This window comes from Salvelinus fontinalis, chromosome 9, assembly GCF_029448725.1.
Source record: "Salvelinus fontinalis isolate EN_2023a chromosome 9, ASM2944872v1, whole genome shotgun sequence".
NCBI lineage: Eukaryota > Metazoa > Chordata > Actinopteri > Salmoniformes > Salmonidae > Salvelinus > Salvelinus fontinalis.
In genome coordinates this window covers 7,332,007-7,337,986 of record NC_074673.1, presented here as the reverse complement: position 1 = coordinate 7,337,986, position 5,980 = coordinate 7,332,007, and positions in this window count along the sequence as shown.

Below are 5,980 nucleotides of genomic sequence, written 5' to 3'. Positions count from 1 at the left end.
CACAACTTTCACAGCAGGTGGCTGCTGTCTTCGACTCCCCCCAGGAGGAAGTGGATCCTGAGAGCAGACCTAATGTGTCATCTTTTTCTCGATGTGGCCGTGAACCAGAACAGGCCCAATCTGTATCTGAGGGTGGGACATTAGAGAAGGTTTTGAGTATGCTAGAGAAGGCTCTTGTCAGCAATACTCAGTCTGTGAACAGAGGGCCCCGTAAACAGTTCCCCAAACGTGAGCGTGAGTGCGCTGTCTGTGGAAGCACTAATCACTGGACCAAAGCTCACTGTCAGATGCACCAGCTGTGTTTCAAGTGCTTCTCTCCTGGCCACATGAGCTTTGACTGTAGTGAGACTGGGAAGCGAAAGAGCCCTGTATGTGGGCAGACTGGCAGGTCTCAGGAAAACTAGAAAGTCTCCATTCTGAGGAGGGCAATGTGAGGCAGTCTAATTTTTCCTCCACTGATGATGATATCCAATCTGTTTATTCTTATTTTTGTGAGTCAGTACCCAAGAACAACACAGTAATTTTTCAGAACACAATGAGAATTTCTCAGAATGACAGTTTGTTTTACACCACCGTGCTAGTACAGGATAAAGTTGAGCTGAAGGGGATGTTAGATAGTGGGTCCATGGCTACTACTCTGCGCGCAGATATTGTACCTCGGTTGAGGGAGGCAGGAGTGGTAGAGGGGAACTTTCTAGCTCCTTCAGACATCATACTGGTGGGTTGTGGTGGGACGCAAACTAGCCCAGTGGGCATGTGTGACTTGAAACTACAGCTTTATGGCTTCAGTTATGTAGTCCCAGTGCTGATTGTAGATGGGCAGGTTGATGAACTCATTGTTGGCACTAACGTGTTGAAGTCTCTGATTAGACAGTTCAAATCAAATGACAGCTACTGGCAGGTGGTGGGTACGCCAGGTCCCTCTGGACAGTGTGAGGACAGCCAGTTCCTGCGTCTCCTATCAAATCTGGAGAGATGGAGAGGAGACTCCATCCCAGATAAAGTGGGCACCATTAAGTTGAAGAGGGCAGTAACGCTCCAACCCATGAGTGAGCATCTTGTGTGGGGCCGCTTACCCCCAAAGACAAAACTCTCTGTGGGCAGTACTGTTGTTGTCGAACCCAGCACGTCTCGTTGTGTGAATCGACACATACTAGTAGGGAGAGTAGTTACGCCTCTGTGGGGGGATGGATGGCTCCCTGTGAAGATTGTGAATCCAACAACTTCGCCAGTTACCCTGAGACGAAATGCTAAAGTGGCAGATGTGTACCCTTGTATTGCATTGGAGGATTTTGATGATGTCAAGCAGAAAGCTGCTTACCAGAACGTGGCAAAAGCACAATGTGACAGCTCACATGGCAGTCTTACAGCCAAGAGTTCAGTTGATGGCAGTGTAGTTAATGGAAACAGTACACTGAGCAATCTTGGACTTCAAGGCCTGTCGGTTGAGGAGTGTCCAGTCTCACAGTTCTGGAAAGACAAACTTGTCGGTTTAATTGAGAAGTATGACACGGTGTTCTCTAGACATAGCCTGGATTGTGGAGAGGCAAAAGAGTTCTGCCATCGCATACGGCTGACTGATGACCGCCCATTTCGATTACCTTATCGTAGGCTTTCTCCAGCTGATTACCAAAAACTCAGGGAAACACTGGATGATATGGAGGAAAAGGAAATCGTCAGAAAATCCAGCAGCGAGTATGCCTCACCATTGGTGCTGGTATGGAAAAAGAATGGGGACTTGCGTCTATGTACTGACTTTAGGTGGTTAAACGCCCGCACAGTGAAGGATGCTCATCCCCTGCCTCATCAGGCTGATGTACTGGCGGCGCTGGGAGGTAATGCCTTCTTCAGCACAATGGACTTGACATCAGGGTACTACAATGTGCCACTGCATGAAGAGGATAAGAAATACACTGCCTTTTCCTCTCCTTTAGGTCTGCACGAGTACAATCGTTTGCCTCAGGGCCTTTGCAACAGCCCGGCTACGTTTATGAGAATGATGCTGACCATCTTTGGGGACCAAAACTTTCTAAGTCTCCTTTGCTATTTGGATGATCTGATGGTTTTTGCTAAGACGGAGGAAGAGAGTCTGCAGAGACTTGAGATGGTTTTCCAGCGGTTGCAGGAGCACAATCTTAAACTGTCTCCGTCTAAGTGCAAGTTTTTGAGGAGGTCTGTTAAGTTTTTGGGCCACATCATTTCTCAGGAGGGCGTAGCCACTGATCCTGCTAAGATTCAAACCATTTTGAATGTGACTGAGAGTGAGATGATGGAAGCTGATGGTGTCACTCCGTCTCCTAGCAAAATCCGTTCTTTCCTTGGTATGGTAGTATACTATCAACACTACATTGAGAATTGTTCCATGGTTGCTAGGCCATTGTTTCAGCTGACTACAGGTCAGAAGAAGCCTAGGAGAGGCAAGGGCAGAAAGAGGCCTGGTCCCTCTCGCAGGCTCACTGCTGCAGACTGGACTGCCGAGTGTCAACTCGCTTTTGAAGCTTTGAAAGCAGCACTAGTTGACCAGGCACTGCTGGCTCATCCAGATTTTTCTCAGCCATTTTTGCTTTCTGTTGATGCATCTACTAGTGGTTTGGGAGCGGTACTATCCCAAGTGCAAGATGGGAAGGCCATAGCCAGGCCAATAGCTTTTGCTAGTAAATCTCTTAATCATGCACAATCCAAGTATCCTGCTCACCGGCTGGAATTTCTAGCCATGAAATGGGCCATTCATGATAAGTTCAGCCATTGGCTGCGAGGGCATAAGTTTACGGTGTGGACCGACAACAATCCACTCAAATATATTCTTACAAAGCCGAGACTTGATGCATGTGAGCAGAGATGGGTTGCAAAGCTGGCACCTTTTGATTTTGATATCCAGTACATACCAGGGCCCAAGAATGTCGTTGCTGATGCTTTGAGCAGAGAGCCATTTGTCCGCCCCAAAGTTCTGCACCGACTGACAAGAATTCCATATGATGTCCTGCTGGAGGAAGCCAGAGGTCTTCGACTGGATGATGTACAAGACATGTTCCGTCTCTCCTGTGAGCAGCCCGAGGCTGGCTGTGGAACGTCTATGGCTCCTGGGAGTGAGTTGAGTAGAGCTGGAGACGATGTCAGTGGGTTGGTTTCCTGTGAGGAGGTGTCTGCTGTCCTTCAAACACATCGCCGATGGGATGATGGTGCCACAGTGAGGTCCGTTTCACATGTGCAGCACCTTGAGAAGTTGATGTCCATGGGTCAGAGCCCTTTACCTGTCCTTACACACAAGGAGCTGTATGATAACCAGTCACTGGATCCTATCATCAGCAGAGTAATGTTCTTTGTAGATAGAGGCCGGCGCCCATCTAGGAGAGAGCGAGTCTTTGAAGCTAAAGAAACAGTTTATACTCTAAGACAGTGGGGGAAACTCACCACGCGGTTAGGGATTCTGGATCGTGTCTCAAAACACCCAGTGAGTAAGAAGAAAATATTCCAGTATGTCGTACCTGTGTCTTTGAGAGGCCTTGTGTTGAAGGGAGTTCATGATGATGCTGGTCATCAGGGTCAGCAGCGCACATTGTGGCTCACGAGACAGCGGTTTTACTGGGAATCTATGGAGAAGGATGTCAAGGAATATGTGGCCCACTGTAAGAGATGTGTGTTGAGTAAAGCACCTGAGCCTGAAGCGAGAGCCCCACTTGTCTCCATTGTGACAACGGCACCTTTAGAACTTGTGTGTATTGATTTCTGGACTGCCGAAGATTCAAACAACAAGTCTATTGATGTGTTAGTAGTGACTGATCACTTTACTAAGCTGGCCTGTGCGTATCCATGTCCAAACCAGTCTGCTAAGACTGTTGCTCGTGTTCTCTGGAATAATTTCTTCTGCATTTATGGGTTCGCTGATTGCATCCATTCTGACAGGGGTGCAAACTTCGAGAGTTTACTTATTGCAGAATTACTTCAGTTATCTGGTGTTGAAAAGTCCCACACCACACCTTATCATCCCATGGGTAACGGTCAAGCAGAACGTCTGAATCGCACACTGGGTGGGATGATTAGAGCTCTGCCAGCTAGGTCTAAGGCTAAATGGCCTCAGATGTTGAACACATTGACATTCTCCTATAACTGCACTGTTCATGAGACTACTGGGTTTCCACCCTTCTTCTTGATGTTCGGACGCACCCCTAGGTTGCCGGTAGATGTTATGTTTGAAAGTGTGCTGTTGGATGGGGACACAGTAGATGTGGATAAGTATGTCCAGTCTCTGGGTGAGGATCTGAGAGAGGCCATGACATTGGCCCAGCAGCATGCCAGTAAGCAACAAAAGAGACAAGCCGAGGTCTACAACAGACGGTCTAAGGGTCACTCGGTGCAGAAGGGAGATAGAGTTCTACTTGCTAACAAGGGGGAGAGGGGCAAGAAGAAACTGGCTGACCGCTGGGAGAGTGTGGTGTACATAGTGGTTGCAAAGAACAGCTCACTGAACACATATCGTATCCAACACCCTACCACTGGACGCATCAAAACTGTGCATAGGAACCTGATTATGCCAGTCAACTTTCTGCCTTTACCTTCGTGGGAGGAACCTGAGGGTCACGGATCTCTATCGAGTGGTGACGTGATCTCTGAGATGTCTGCAATGTCCAGCCAAATGGATGGGAGTGACGCCAGGACTGTCCACTGGGTAGCAGGCCTTCCTGAGTCTTCTGGGAGGATACTCCAAGAGGATGGTGAAGTCCCGGCTGATGGAAGTGAGGTGGAACAACCGTATGAAGTCCCCTTAAGTGAGGTGTGCTCAGCAGAAGTGGACCAGAGAGATATCCCCGAAGCCTACAAGAGTTCTGATTGCGAAACTCCATTCAGTGTGGATGATGTTACCTTGGTTGAAGATGCTTCGTCAGTGTGGTCTGTGACAATCTACCAGGATTCTGATCAGTCGTCTGACACTACTAGTGTTGAGTCGGTAACTGAAAGTGTGCTGGCTCCGGAGATGCGGATCTGTAGTACTCCCCATCCTGAGGTTAGACCTCTGAGCAGGGTTAGTGCTGTCTGTGACATTCCTGCTAGGTTTGTGGGTGAGGGTGTTCGGACTAGACTGGGTAGACTTATTAAGCCAGTGGATAGGTTAATCCAAACTATGTCTACACAGGAAATGAAACAGTTCTTGTTTTCTCAGTGACGGTAGGATATTGCCTACCTTTTCTTTTGTAGGAATGTAGGAAATCTAAGCATGTCTTAGAATGATTTGTGGGTTTGTCTAATATATTTGACAATTCATGTAACTTTGTGTGTAGTCCATCGGCATAAAATGTATATGGCATTTTTCGTATACGGTTGAATAAGGGATTAGCTACCCCTTATTTTTCCTAATCCTTCGCGGGATAGCTTTTCAGCTGATCGACCATTTGTGGGTCTAGAATTAAGGGACTACACTGGGTTACTCTGTCGCCCTGTGGGTGTGAATTTTTTTTCTTTCTTTGCTTTGTTACCTTTGAGGTAATGTGTTTTGTTTTGGGTCTATAATCTAGTGTAAAACAGTGGGGGTGAATGTAGCAGTGTGATGTTGTTCCCCTAGATTACGCACCAAATTGCACACAAGGACCAATTCAAATAGGCCAGGTCAAGAGGGGATGTTAATAATCTGGTAATAATAATAATAATTCAGTGTATTTTTTTATTTAATTACAGCTGCATAGCTAATGTTTTTATTTGGTGTACAAACACTTTTTCATACCAATATTGTACATACAAGTGATTGTAAAAGTTTTGTATATTTTGGTCTGGCCCATCGCGGGTTATCTGTATCCCCATACCACTTTATCATTCTCTTTTGCCTGACACTCGGCTAGCAAGGTGCCGGATAGCTGTGACTGCACCAAGGGTAACGTGTGTGTTGTCTCTTCGTGTGCAGGGCAAATAAAAAGATTTCAACGAGCAGACCATCAGTTGTGGCAGCGTCTTCATTAAGAATTACACAACGCAGAACGAACCACGCTAC